At 33.2% G+C, this 16,307-nt stretch overlaps 1 pseudogene; it reads right to left on the reverse strand.

Moving 5' to 3' along the window:
* Window positions 1-3,692: 3,692 nt before the first annotated feature.
* Window positions 3,693-9,799, reverse strand: LOC138347384 (cysteine proteinase mucunain-like; annotated as a pseudogene).
* Between the last annotated feature and the right edge of the window lie 6,508 nt (window positions 9,800-16,307).

The following is a 16,307-nucleotide window of genomic DNA, read 5'->3' on the forward strand; positions in this document are numbered from 1 at the left end:
GATTTAGTGTTGGGTCAATTCACCCACACACCAAACTTGTTTCAATTCAGTGATGGGTGAATTGTTTACATGTTAGTATTTGAACTTCTTAAAGAACATTGTTGACTTCTTGTTGGTTGAGTTGTTGAATGCCTAGTATTGATTTGGTTCGTGTTTCTGGGTTGGTTTTTTTTTGAGTTAAATCTATTGGATATTGCGGGTACTAATGATCCAAAGTTTTTGGAAAAAGAACCGTGGAAGTTTAAAGGGTTTAGAGATGAAAAACGAAGGAGAAAAGTCGGAGATTTTCTCGACAAGGGCTGGGGCGCCGAGCACCACAAAAGTTCTTCTGAACGTTGGCCTCTGTCACGTCGCGCCAGCCAGAGCACCACATAAAGTTCTATAAACTTCTAGGGCTGGCACCCCGTGCCTCTTTGAGCGCCTGGGACGCGAATTCTCCCCATTTTTCCCCACCTTTTCGTACTAGTTCCTAAGTGATGTACCAATGTTTCTTAGTTGATTCTAACACTCTAACGTACATATAAACTTCATAAATCATCCATAACCATGAGATCGTTAACCTTCAAATCCATAATCTAATTCAAGAAATTTTTTGATCAAAGTCAAAGGAGTTAAGAGTTAAGTCTAAAAGTCAAAGAATCAAGTCAAAGCTAAGTTCTTAAAAGTTTTTAAGAGTCCTTAGCAATGTTTTTAACTTTTTTTAAAGACTTAAGCTTCAAGATAAGTAAATGGTATTCATTTGAAGTTATTCTTTCAAAGAAATATATGGGGACTATTTATTTTCAAAGAAGTCTAACAGAAATGTTTTTTCACATTTGAACAAGAACGGAAACTGAGTTTTCCAAATAGCCTTCACGCTAGTTGTCAGAAAAGAGTTATATCTTTATAAAAATGAAGCAAGCAGGGAACTGAGATTTCCAAGATATCCTTTGAGCCAAGTTGTTGAGCACTAATCTCAAATCATGGAAGAAGTATGTCTTAAAAATATACGAGCCAATATATTCTAGGAGTAGTATTGAGCACCGAATTGGGGACGAGCATGAGTTCAGATAACTCACATATCCATAAAACCATGTAGTCATCATTGGTAGAAATGGGTCATACTTTTTCGATCAATCCTTCTCACAGTAGACTAGTTGATCCATTAGGCAGTGGTCTTATGACTCTGTCCGGGTATAAGATGTGCTAGCAGTGTGAGGTAGATCGTTGTATCATCACTATATATCTTAAGTGATGGTTTCCGATTACATAAACTCCCACATAAGTTAACTTTATTTGTATATATACATCAGTTTATTTGTATTCTTACATACATTCAGAGTTATTTGTATCCTTGTATACACTCAAAATTTATAGCATATATTTAAACAACTTTTCTTTATATTATACTTGATTTTAAGTTGCTTTATATTGAAATGAATTAGTATTATTGAGTTATGTTATTCATGAGTTAAGTACAACCAAGGTAAGTGTTCCCTCTTACTCTTTTAAAGCTTAAGTTGTTTTAGAGATCCAACTCGCATACTCGTACAAAAAATGTACTAATTTCAATTGACTTGTATCGTATCATGATATAGACGGACATAACAAGGATCGGCATCCGGCACACTATTGATCCAGTGGACCACTCCAGAGTCAGTTGGTGAGCCTCTTTGCGTTCCGGAGGACTCCTTTTATTGTTTTGTTTTTCAGTATTTTCTTTAATAGAATGTTGTGGGGTCTGTCCCATCATCCATCTCAGTTTTAGAAGGCTTTTATAGATAGAGAATAAGATATTATTCCTTCAGTCTTTCCATTTCTTTCTATTTTTGTAAGACTTTAGGTTTCCAATTTTGACCATGTGAATTTTTAAACCTTTACTACATTCTTAGTTAGTATGCTTTATCGAGTCATTTAAATTTGATCATTATAGTTATCAATTTTTGTCTTCCGCTGAGTTAAGTAAGCTAGGTCAAGGGTCCACTCGAGACCAACAATGGTCTTCGAGTGCCGACCATATTTAGGGTGTAGGCTCAGGGCGTGATAATAGACTTTCATTGTTCTTAGCTTATTTCTTATTTTAAGTTTTGTGCATGATGTATGGTCTAGGACTAATTTCATTATATTGTATTAGATGGCCATTAAGACAAAGTGTTTAGACTTGCGCTTTACATTTATAAAACTTTAGAACTTGAAATGTTGTCTTTACCTTTTTTGTTCTATTTCTTATGTTTTGACTGCTAAGTGTCTTGTATGGGGTCTATTTGAGTCCTATACATCATGTTACATCTAGGGTGAACCCCTGGGTCATGGCAAGAATTGTTACACAAACACTTAGCATATTTCAACATCTCACATCAAATCAGCATTATATAACCGTCGCACATCCAACAATCTTACATCAGAATAGCTACAACACTAGTAAACCTCTTTCGAAATTTCACCCCGAACAAAATTATAATGCAACTAGGAAAAAAATAGGTTGAGGGGGGGGGGGCCTCCTTGATGAGTCTAGGTAGACACTCACCATAACTAACCAACCATAGATACTAGTAAAGTGTAACACCGCAGAAATATTTTGAGTTAAGACTCGAACATTCTTCGTTGTGAGTAAGCTTTTACCAAGTAATTTGAAATATAATTAAGTTTTATGGTCGCTAGATGTAGAAATTTGAGTGTCAAAAAGAACTTAAAAGAATTCCTTCAAGTCATTCCTAGATTCTTTTAAGTTTAAGGTCAACTTGAAACGACAACATATAACACAAGATTAGCTAGGACTTATAAGATATCAAATGAAAGATATTGGAGTACTCTTTTCAATGAGAGTTTACTAATTTTTGAATTCGTATGAGAGAGATATGCCCGTTTGAATTTGGTTTGTCCAATTAAGGAAAGTTACCTGAAAATATGAGGGGTATTTTGGTCTTTTTCTTACCCAATCAGCTTCAGACAAATTTGAGTAATATTGGGAAAAAATTGATTTGATTCAGCTTTCATAAATCCAAATACTCTTAGGGTTTTAGAAGAGATTTCATTCAAGTCAAACCTAAGTTCTTTTAAGTTTTGGGTCTACTTCAAACGATCATAAATTATAGCATAGGATGATTTAGGAGGCCCATAAGATATCAAATGAGATGTCTTGGAATCCTTTTTCTTAAATATGCCTGTTTGAAGTCAGGTTGTCCAATTAAGAAAAGTTCCTAGAAAATATGAGGGATATTTTGGTATTTTTCCTTACTCAATTAGATTTTAACATTTTAGTAAGGTTTTAGGAGTATAAACTGATTGGAAGTAGTTTTAATCATTCATAGAATAGGCTTAGGGTTTTGAAAGGAATTCAAGAAGAAAATGAAGAGCTTTCAAGATTTTTGTGATTCTTTAAGGGATTTCGCCAAGGATTTTATCCTAAAAGGTACATAGTGTTAGGTTTGTTCACCCACACCAATTATGAGTTCATTTTACGAATTTCATCCATGAGATTGAGTATATTTATAATCTTGTTGAGTTCATGAAGTTTTGTGCTTCGTTTTTAATAATGAAGTTCTTGTTGAGTTCTTGAGGTGAAAATTGCAAATGTGTGTAGTTCTTGGTGGATTTTTGGTGTAGAATTCTCTGTAATTAGGCTGGGTTAAGAGTCCAAAATCGTTTTTAGGAAGTTATTCGAGTTTAGACGAGGTAGGACCGGAAAATAATTGAATAAATGTTCTTCAGATTCATTTGAGATATGGTTGGGGTTTCGCGCCCCTATAGCACCTAAGGTGCTGGCGCCCTGCTCTTGCAGTACGCCCCAGACCAGCCTCGGTCATATGAGGGCTGGTGCAGTGCGCCACTGCTTTGCCAGGGAGGTTTGGTCCTTTTCGCCTCTGTTTTTCATTTTGTATTCAATCTTTCAAGACATGTATTCTCTCTCTTAATGATTTTTAATATTCAACCTACATCCAATCATCAAGAAATCATATATATCAAGTTATGATCCTAAAATTTATAATTTAAATTCAGCAAAGAGTCAAGAGTAGAGTGCAATAAAGTCTTTGATTTAAATTGTGAATCCTTCAAGATCAACTATCGGCTTAAGTAAAGTTTTAGAAAATAAGTCTTTGATTTAAATTGTGAATCCTTCAAGATCAACTATCGGCTTAAGTAAAGTTTGAGAAAATCCCTACGAGTATTTTCAAGGAGTATTCTACAATTACTTTTAAATTGTTTCAAGACTCAATTAAGTGAGTATGAGAAGGAGGAGAATGTATTGATGTGTTTACATTACCATTGAGATCCTTGAGTCAAGTCGTTCTAACCCATAATTTCATGTGAACTCCATAACTTGATTTTGTTTTAGAAGATTGATATCTTCAAGTTATAAGTCTTGAGTATTGAGTTCCTGATCGTTTTAGTATTTTATTACTAAATATGGGACTATTACATGTTACCATTGAAGGTCCTTGATTTGTGTAGTTCATGTCCATAATTTCGCAGAAGCCCTCCGACTTGAGCATTCTTGAGATGAGTAGTATCATTTCCATTAATTATGGAGTTGTTGAGTTCCAAGTATTGAGTTCTATGCATAGTTATGAAATGAGTCATTTATGTCCATAATTGGCATGAACCTTATTTTAAAAAGTCTTTTTATAAATTGTTTTACAAACTTGAGCACTGAGTTGAGGAAGACTAGAGGTGAGTTCATTTTCTTTAAAATGATATATGGAATTAAAGTACTTCGAAGAGTTAATGTTTTTACATTTAATATGAGAGGAAACTGAGATTTTCCAAAAGAGTTTTGAGAAGTTTGAGTACCATATCTTTTAAGAGAGATTTTTTAGTTTTTATCTCAAAACACATAAAGAGTTATGTATTTGAACATATGAGATTGTTATATTTTGGGAGTAGTATTGATCACTGATATGAGGGAGAGTTCAGACAACTCGCAGCCCCCATAAACTATGTAGCCAATGTGGATAGAGAAGTTCATACATTTTAGATGATTCTTTATTGTTTTTTTAGCATAAACTAGTGGATCTACTTTGTTAGTAGGCTATATACCCTGGAAAAGTATAAGAAAATTTTGGCAACATAGGCAAGACGTATAATCACATAGCTCATAACGATGGTTTTTGGTTAGAGAATTTCCCAAACCGAGTTATCTTTACATTCATATAAGTGTTATTATTGTATTTTGCATAAAACTAAGTTATTATCCATTGTTTAAAAGCTTTCCAGATATTGCATCTTTTATTGTTTCTTTATCCTTGAGTATCTTATTGTTGAGTTGAGATCTATTCTCTAAGTTTAGTTGAACTATGTTTCACTGAGTCGAGTATCTTATTATATAGTTGAGCCCTATTTTCTCTGAGTTGGGTTGAAGTATGTTTCATTTAGTTGAGTGAGTTGAGAAGAGGTAAGTATGTTTCTTTTCTATCAGTTCAAGCTTATTTTTGTGCTTTAGAATCGTACATTCCATATACTGAGCCATTTGGCATGCATTGTCTCATGATGCAAATACAGGTATTCAGGATCATCAATAGGCGTTTCGTTAAGGTCATATGAGATTTCAGACACCTTTGGTGAGCCTTCTCATATTTCTAAGGACTTTGCCTTTATCGTATAGTTATTAATTTTGAGATGTTGCGTAATTTTCCCAATATCCTTCTGTAATAGTAGAGGCTTCATAGATAGAAAGAGTTGAGGATTTTATCTTGACATTCGAATTATTTGTCTGTTTCACTTAAAATGTGGTCAGATACTCAATTTGAATTAAGAAAACTATAATTCGAATATTTAACTGATGTTTATAAACCTACCCGAATAAGATCACATGTATGGTCGATGCCCTTGTAAGGATAGTGAGATTCAGTGTTAATACCACCATTGGAAATAACAAATTGAAAAACATAATCCATTAGGCCACCATTGCAACCATCATCATACGTTGTGCCACAATTTACTAATTCTTGCTCAGATAAGGTGATCACATCTCCTATTGCTATTTGGTTTATGCCTTCTACTGCAACCACTATTGAAAAGGCCCAACAACTCCTTGTAAATCAGAATGATCAAAACTCCTCTATGAAAGCCATATATTGATAACAATGCTAGAGAAATCATACTTTTATTTATGTAGGAGTAATTTTTTGTGTTTTCAACGCGCTTTTTTTTATCTGCACTATTTAAAAGATTACTATTTTTCCAATGAAAATTGTTCAGTATTTATTTCCAGAGATATTTTTTGTTGAATCGATCATGAATATCTATTTCCCATCATGTATTTTCCCACTGAGTTTGTTCAATGAGATATAAGTGGAAACATCATATATTATTGCAGAAAATATATTATTGCACAAATTTCTCCTTAATTCACGGTGTAAAAAACTTTTGTTTCTAGTAGTGGTGAAAAAATGATTCTTTTGATAAGCAAATTATGCATGTGCAGATCTTTTTTTTTTAATGGATGACAGTGTAACTCGAATTGAGGTCTCCTATTTGTCCTGATATCATGCATAATGTAAAAGTTGAAGCTATAAGAAAGAATATATTTTAATTAGTTAGGAATATTACAGAAAGGTTACATCCTACACTTAGCAAGTATAACAATATTGACTTGAAAATTAAAAAAAAAGTATAGCTACCACAACTCCCTTGGTTCTAATAAGGGCAACTGCGCCTTTTATCCTCCAATCAATCGATTCCGGTACATGATCGCTAGCCCAAAAAACGTAACGATGGCTAGAGTTCTTAGACTTAATAAGGCGGTATCTAGAATCACTCTTGGGGCCCAAATACATGGTCTTATATTCCTCGTTCGTGAGATCAGCAAACCGGTTCAATCCTAGCACATAAATCTGATTTCGAGTTGTTAAGTTCCTCGATGAACCTCAAATTAACTTTAAAAATCTTGAATCTTTTTTTCCTTTTTCTCCTAGCCCATTATATATTTTTCCGTGCTCCACCAACCATATTTTATATATATACCTTTTACCTCCTAATTTCTATTATTATTGATATTGTTATTCTTGTAAGACATGTCATTTGAATTTGTCAAGTATGCAAACAAGATGATGAGAAAATTGGTTATTACAATGATAGACATAGTTGAAAGTGGAAGAGAACAATTAACAAAAAGGGCTACGAAACTAGCAAAGAGGGCTTGACAAGTAAGGGAAGTAGATTCATCTTTTGGCTCATAAAGATAAAAAATGGATATTTTATTACATTATGTTGGGCCAATTATTGATATGTTTTAAGGAAAATGTTGTCAAACACTATTTTTTATTTCTTGACCATTAGGCACTAGTTATTGTTGTAACCATTTCTAGATAATTACTTATTGTTGTTGGGAAGTACCTAGATTTATAGGATTCAGGGTCGTCAGTCTTTTTTTAATGAGGCTTGATGATCTAGTATATTTGTTTTATCGAGAGAAAAGACATAAAAGTTGTTATGAATTTTTAAATATATACCTTAATTTTGTGATCGTCTTATTCTCGTACAAAAGTAATGAATATCTTTGTAAATGACTATTTGACCCATTTTCTCACCTGATTTGTGAACATGCATGTGGAAGTCTATTTTTGTGCTAAAAACCAAAGTGTCATGTTTTAGTTTTTTCATTATTAATTCTTTACTTTATTTAAATTCATCATCTTCCCCAAAACAAGCTCAAAAGAGTTGTTGGAACTCTCTCCGGTGAATTCATCATCTTCCAAAAAAATTATTCATTTTTAAATTCCTGTCGAAAAACATAATTTCAAATTGTTCAAGGTTTATTTCTTATTAAAATGTGATATTTTTCAAATAATGTAAGAAAACACTAGCTTGTAAACCTTCAGTTCCTTGTTTACTCAGCTATTCCTCCAATAATTTTGACCAAGAATTTTCAAAAATGAAGGACATTATCTCCACTTCGTTATCCCTTGACTAATAAATTGAAAAGACATGAAAATCCGAGAAATGGAAAACAAAAGAAAGAAAAGAAAGAAATTCAATACTAGGTGATATGCTTACGCGTTTTACCAGATGAGAAAATGCATGGCCTAAAATAGTCCTTTTCTTTATGAAGAAATTCAATACTTTTGTGGGGTAATAGGATTCCCGAAAAATTAAGGTGTTCTTTTGAACATTTGGGACAAATTTATTGGTGACTTTATTGGTGACTTTATGTCTTTTCTCTTTTATCAATAACAATTTGATTTTCGTTATTCACTTGCATCTTTTCCTTTAATGAATCGAAGCGAAAAATGACTGATTTTAGAGGATCATAATAGGAAGATCACTTTGCCACATATAATATTCCATTAAATAATTAAGTCATTTGCTAAAATTATATTTGCTGCTCGATGTGAAAATTATACATCAAGGTGGTCATGCGACCCTTTTATATGTCATAATTACTAAGCCAACAACACATGCCCTTGGTTCAAAAAGGACCCTACCATTTCGGCTAGTATAAAGTCATAATTCAACAAACGATAGATTCATGCTACTATCCATCGTGATGATTAATAATGTGAATTAAAAATTCCTTTCATATCAATTTGAATTACTATTGCGACACTAATATTCACTTTTTCTAGTAATTTAGTAATACTTTTTATTAGTATAACAAATGAATCAAGAAATGGTTTGAACACCTAATTCATGAAACTCATAAAAGTGGAGGGACCATTAGTCAACCCAAAAGACATAACCAAAAACATATAATGCCCATAGTGGGTCCTAAACATTGTCTTAGGCACATCGCTAGGCCTAATTCTCAACTGATGATAGTCAGACCATTGTCAATCTTGGTGAAAACTGATGCACTTTGCAATTGGTAAAAAATATCATCTATTTAAGGAAAGGAATACTATTAGAACGGTAATCTTATTCAATTGCCGGCAATATGTGCACATTCTCATACTATCATCCTTTTTCTTAACAAATAAAATTGGAGCACCCCATTAGAAAGCACTAGGACACATAAATCACATGTCAAGAAATTCTTAGATTTGAGACTTAAGCTCTCTTGATTGTGTTGGGGCCATGCGATATGGAGGGATGGAAATAGGACGAGTACCAGGCTTCACATCAATGCAAAAATCTATATCTCTATCCATAGGCATACCAGGTAAATCAGTAGGAAACACTTCTCTAAATTCTGAAACCACAGAAATAGACTCAATAGATGGGGACTAAACCTCAACACCCATAATATGCACCAAATAATCCAAACAACCCTGCCCTACTAGTTTTCTAGCATGAATGGAGGATATGATATGAGCTTGCTTAGGATTGTACATCTCTTCCCACTATAAATTTTCCCTTTTCATAATTTCTTGAGTTACATACTTAGTGTAACAATTAAGCACAACATAATAGAGGGATAAAAAATTCATTCCTAAGATTATATCAAAGTTAGTCATATCCAATATTACCAATTCAGCCGAAGTCGAAAAACCTATAAATAAAATAGGACAAGCACGATAGACATGGGTAACTATGATAGACTTTCAAATTGGGTTAGAAACATGGATGGGAGCATCAAGTATATCACATATCATATCAAACTCTGAGGCAAATCGAATGAATACATAAGAATAAGTAGAACATGAATCAAATAACACATTAAATATCCGGTCACACACAAGAATAGTACATGTGATCAATGCATCTGATGCCTCTGCCACATTCATACCCATGAACACATAACACTGAACTATAGCATCATGTCGAGTGACTTCCCTACTTGGTTGCACGTTACGCCTTCATGTGTAACCATTTCCTGTACCTTCACGACCTCACTGATTACCTCCCAGTCCACCTTGTTGACGTCCTCGACCAATATTACCATTTCCCACGGACCACTGCTTTAGTCTGCTGTTGTGTGGAATCCATCACTCGTGGTAGAGGAAAATCTCTCCTCATATACCCAAGTTCTCCACAATTATAACAAGTACGATCAAAGATGGTATGCCACCCGTCGCATGTGCAACTCCCTGGCTATCCTTAATCAAAATTATGAGGTGGAGTTTTTGAGTAATTACATGTACAGGCAAGCATGGCAGACTGAATTTTCCTAGATACAAGTGTTGTCCTCCCTACCTCCTTGGACTAAGAACCTTGAAATTTACCTGAGTTTTAGACCTTTTAGCCAATGCTTAACCTAACTGTACGAATTGGTATTACTAGATTCTTACCATTTCAAAGACTATAATTATGAATATGATCTGATTTACATATTTTTTTGGGGATTTTACTTATCATCGAGTGGGTTTTTGGGATGAAGGTTTTTGTTAAGCCTTCGTTGATCTTTAGTAGCAATCCTTAAGTTTCAAAATCAACCTTAATTCAAACTCATGGTCCTTAACCTTGAAAGTAAGACACTCTCTTTTCGGTGTTGGAGTAAGACACCAGACTCCATGTTATATCTCACATGGTTTATGTTGGTGAATGGTATCTTCGACAGCTAAATCTTTTAGTTTATTTGGTTAAGCTTATATTCGATTATTTTAGTTTCAATATCTAATATTTACATGTTTTAATACTTGGTCATTGCATTAGTTCATGTATTTTAGTTTCTTGTTCAATGAACATCTCATATTCATCATGTCCTGCTTTACAAATTATCATACACATATTTTATACTCAGTATATTTAAAGTACTAATACACATAATTCTTGTGTTTAAAGTTTTCATATGATGTAGATTGAGGTTCTTACTATCAAGATCTGAGTGAGTTGGACCACAGCTTCCAGACAGAAGGTGATGAGTCCTCTTACTTCGATCACTAATATAAGTTTGTAATTCTAGTATTTTATTTATATTTACATATTTGATTGGGGAGATTCGGGGTTATGTCCCACTAACTATAATTACTATAAGTAGAGGCTTCATAGACTGCCAGTTAGAGTTTTTGTATTCTCTCCTTTTGAATTAAAATGTTGTATACAAAATTTTTGTTCAAAAATATATCAACCAGTATTCGATAATTATGCTTACACTTAGATATTTTTATTCTATTACATGTTCATGTTTTGTTGCTCATTACTATATCAGTATCAACAGTGAGCATGGATTCACTTGTGACTTTAAACATCGTGTTAGGAGTAGGGGGTAGTCACGGCGTCATGACACTAATTAATGCATCACCATTTTTCCTACTATTTTTTAAAGGAAAAAATAGGTTTCTCTAAAAACAATCTAAAGGCACCCGAATCAAGGGAAAAATGAAGGCAGAGAGTTACCATCCAAGGAAGGTGAAAACCACAGGATTTCCAATGTTGTTTCATTATAGATTGCTCCCGTAGAGTAAATTTCATGGGTAGAATGCATTAGCAATTGCTCTTAACAAAGGTAGGATAGGTTTCCTTAACCTAAGTAGTCAAGACCCGTTACTACCAAATTATCTCTTGTATCTATTTGGATATTGCATGCATATGCGTTTAAGCATGGAGTTTGAATGATTATAGGTTTTTGTTTGGTCTTTTAAAGTGGGATATATGATGATAACTATAGGTACATTATCTAGTTCTTATTTGTCGTTAAGTTTCCTTGTAAGGATGGTTGCATTGTTCTGTAGATATAGGTATACATATCTGCTACTTGATATATCGCTTGACTATGTATAACAGGAGAAACCATAAGAAGGCATAAGTAATGACAACATATTGATATATCATCTCAAATGAACTTATTATGTACTTGTGGCATCTCAAATGAACTTATTATGTACTTGTGGCCTTAACGTTATTCTTCATAATGTTTGTGATTATGCATGATGTTTGTGTTTAATGATTAGCCTAAGTATCACGCTTGATATAAGATATCCCCATCATTATATCAAATAACACATGTAGTATGGGGATATCCATATATGGTTGACTCAGATACCACACTGTTATTCTAATCAGGCATAGCTTAGATATCACGTCAATACACTAAAATTTTGACTTTGGATTCCATGAGAGGATAAAGTATGTGTTTATAGTTCCATGAGTGGACCTAATTTGATTATTCATAACATAATTGTTGAATGTTTGATCCATTAGTTGTTTGGGCAACTTGAAAGGTGAATTTATATTATATATAACTTGTATGTGTTCATGTGGAACATTTGGTTTATGTTATTGTAAGTCATGGTAAGGAATGGGATTCCGGGATAGGTGCTACTCATGATGGATAAGAAACGTTATTTGTTGTTGAAAACTCAGTGCTTATGATTTTTGTTTTCCATATTTTTTAACTATTAGGTGGCGTTTATAAGAAATGTTATTTGTTGTTGACACCACTATAAACTCATGATTATTTTAGTTTATAATGGTGTCTGCTTTAGTTTTGATATGGATGAGTTTTTCAAAGGTGCATGCTTCATTTATTATTCCAAAAAGGGCCTGGGAATGGGCAAGTAAAATTGAAAAAGAATGGCAAGTTGGTTGATGGGGCTAGTGATGGCCTTATATTCATGGATATTAACGTGGTAGAATGTTTTGACTACGATTTGGTATTGTGATGGTCTTGTATTCAATGATATTAATATGGTAAAAAGGGTTAATCTAGGATTTGTCATTATGGTGGCGTAACTAAGAGGCATGGGATCAAGGTGCACTATTTATGAGATTTATCCAGGGAGGTAAAGTAATTATATAAAGACTTGGGGTGGTATAACTTTTTTATTGCATGTTTTCTTCTAATCATCTATATTATAATATGTGGTAGGTTTAATTCAACTGATGATGTGTACTAGTATGTGTTGTTTCTACTAATACTACTCTTACTATGTCGCTTGGCATAATCTGATTGTATGGTTTCTGATGGTTTATAGATAAAGACAATAATGATGTCTGACAGCTTCTGTTTTTCCTTCTTTGTGGTGGGAGTTGTGTCAATTGTATTATATAAACCATACTCCTTTAGTTGCTCTCATACCTATTTATAATAATTACTCAGGGAGGATTTTTTTGGTTATTTGTAAAAGGTCTCCATTAAAAATTTGAATGTTTTCATAAATCTTAAAGTATTAAATTTTTTTGCAGCATTTTATTAATTTTTGTATGTTTTGATTAAATTCGATGGTAAGGGTTCTCCTGTTATAAATGTTAGAGTATGTGCATGTACGACCTTGTGGGTTGGGTCGTGACATATGCATGTTGGGTATACCATAGGGAAGGATATGCGAGGACATCATATTGATAATCTCGTTCAATAAACCTGTTTACTTTACTTGTGGTTTCAAGTGTTAATGTTCATTGTGAATGTGATTGACTATGATTGTTTCCGATTGCTAGTTGGCTCGGGTACCACACTGGTATAGGAATACTAATGGTTAGCTTAGATATCACATATTGTATGTTTATTAGTGGTTGAATCAGGTACTATGCATCGTATACTAATTACTAACTCTGTTGGCTTGGATACCATGTCGGTATATAAAAAGTTTGTGTTTGGGTTCCTTATGAGAACCGTATATGAGCATTGTGGTTCCATGAGTAAACTAAGTAGAGATAACTAGGTATGTACATTTTTGGTTCCACATGTGAAAAAAATTGTCCTTTTTTAATGTTATATATGTATGTTGAATTCTTGAGTGGTCTAAGTTACTTGAAAATTGATTTTATCTCAGGTTTTGGGTTGTATGAGACATATGGGACATGTTTCATGTCAAGATTAGGTCAAGGTAAGGACTGGGAGTCTGAGCTATGTTATGCTTGTGCTTTTAGTTGGTATGTCTCTCCGTCGTTGAAATGATGGGTGCTAAGTTAGAAAGAAGGGACCGGTGCATTGTGTAGGTGTTGGATTTGGTTAGGTTGTCTAGTGTTTTTAGAACTTATATGATAATGGAGATATGATTCAAGATGGATTAGTTGGTCCAGGATGCGAGTTTCAGGTACTATTCCAAAAGGACTTTGGAGTTTGCATGGGAACTTCAGAGAAAGTAGTAGGTTAGTCTATAGGGATAGGGGTGTACTTGTATTGATGAATCCCTATGTGGTAGAAGAATTAGGCTATGATTTGATATTATGGTGGAATAACACAGAAGCTTGGGATCAAGGTGCAGTAGTTTATGAGCATTATACTTGAAGGGTAAAAGAATATGGATAGAGGCTTCGGAGGTGTAACCTTCATATTTCATTTCATTTAAAATCATCTATATTATATTATGTGATACGTTCAAGTTGACCAATGATGTCTACTCGTGTGTACTGTTTGTACAGTTACTACTTTTGCAACGCAACCTGACATAGTCTGGTTGTAGAGTCAGTTATGTTTCATAGATAAAGATGTTGGTGATATCCAACAACTTCCATTTTTCTTTCTTTATGGTGGGAATTGTGTCTCATTTTCATGTATAAATTATACTCTTTTAGTAGCTCTTATACGTGTTACTTGGACATTTTTGGTTATTTTTAAAAGGTTTTCATTACAGTTGATGTTTTCATAATTCCTTAAGGTATTAAAGGAGTTTCACAGTACTTTTTAATTTTCACACTGTCCATTTATTAAAATTAGGTGGTACATGTGTTAGAATAGGTGTCAGCATGGCCCACTGGGTTGGATCATGATTTCTATTCGTTGAACTTTGCCTATAAATTCTATGACCTAGTTGTTGTGATGGTCACAAAAAACTATTTCAATGTCATCAAAATTTGAAGACGGATCCATCACCAAAGGAATCTATTCTTTTCTTTCCAAATTGTTGAAAGGCAAACTGGTAAAAAAAAATAGTTGGGATGTCGAAGCCATTAATAAACATCCACATTTAAATACACTAAATTGATTAAAGCATTAAAGTAATATTTAACCATGAAGGCACCTGAAAAGTTAGACCACACACAATATGATCATGAATTAGGAAACCAAGAAAGATATACATTAGTTATTTGCATTCGCACAACAATAAAAAGCTCGAAGGATAGAGAAAAGAGATTCTATAATGATCAATCTTAGTAGACATATTTTGACAATTGTAGAGGCTTCAATGAATTAGAGATTTTAAAGCAATTGAAAGCCTCATAAGCTAATAAATTTAGTACTTAAGTAGAAATTGATATCTCAAAGATTTTATCTTACATTAATTCATAACAAGAAAGTCACCAAAACAAAAAGGTGAAAATCATAAGTTTTCAAAGCCATAATGAGTACTAGATCTTCAAATCAATCAACTTTAAATGAGACATAAGAAATTATGTGTACTAGGTTGGTCGAAATTAAAGCCATACACTCCTCAAATCCTGCATTTTGCATAAAGGACAACTAATATTGATCTTCAACCACTTCCAGATGCAATAACAGTGAAATTCATGACCACAACTAAGCTTTCCAAGTTCTATCCCATCTTCGTAAGTATCCTACACTCATCCAAACATGAAATAATATACTAGAATCAGGTTGTGAACATGTTCATAAGTAGCCAAAGTTTTGTGCTCCTTACCAAGCATATGCAACATGAATCATTGCTATCATTCCTCTCTCTTAGTTGATACTTGCGCGCCATTATAAGTGTAGAAATCCTCAACTCAATCATGTATTCATCCAGAGAAAATGACTTAAACACAAACCATCCATAATTTGAGAAAACAATAGATCATTTATTATAATTGTATCACGTGTTCATGCATTATGTTTTGATACATTACCTCAGAAGACACAGTCTCTAACAAAGGATTAGTATTGGCAGGTTCATCATTTTCATCATCCTGTCATTTTGAACTCTCAGTAATAATAGACTCAGTTCTATTACCATCTTAACCACAAATTTTGAGAAAGGTATGTATGAAAGAAGATTCTACATTTCACTGTGCTATATAAAACAAATAGTATATCCAACATATCAAGATTACCATAATGATGTTCTCTAAAATAAGACAATCAACTCATATCCTAAATATACAAAGTTCAATCCTCTTATCTTGTGTCAAAGGGTAGTGCAGGTGTTGATATTTTGCATTACCCAAAGAGTGAAAAATTAAGAAAATAAGGAAGAACTATTGGAATTAATGACACACACCTTTTCCATGTTTTTCAAAAAGTTTTTTAAGATTCTGTAATACATGTATCTAATTATTTGTGTAAGACCTTTGGTTTTATTTTTTTTTATTAGTATAAATAATATGTAACTGATGATTTTAATCATCTCAAGAGATAATAAGTAGCTTATATAACACTTGAACATTCTGTAAAGAAAGTACCTTCCTATACTTCCTACATATTTGTAGCAAAGCAGTTTTTCATTTTTAATTGACGATTAGGTGAAGAAAAGAATATGACATCAAAAAAATGAAGAGGTTGATTCATCAGTTGTTCTTACTCCATTTTTATGGTAATGTCTTTGAATACTGGAAGATAAGAATGAGAACACGTC

This window comes from Solanum lycopersicum, chromosome 3 (genome assembly GCF_036512215.1).
Source record: "Solanum lycopersicum chromosome 3, SLM_r2.1".
Lineage (NCBI taxonomy): Eukaryota > Viridiplantae > Streptophyta > Magnoliopsida > Solanales > Solanaceae > Solanum > Solanum lycopersicum.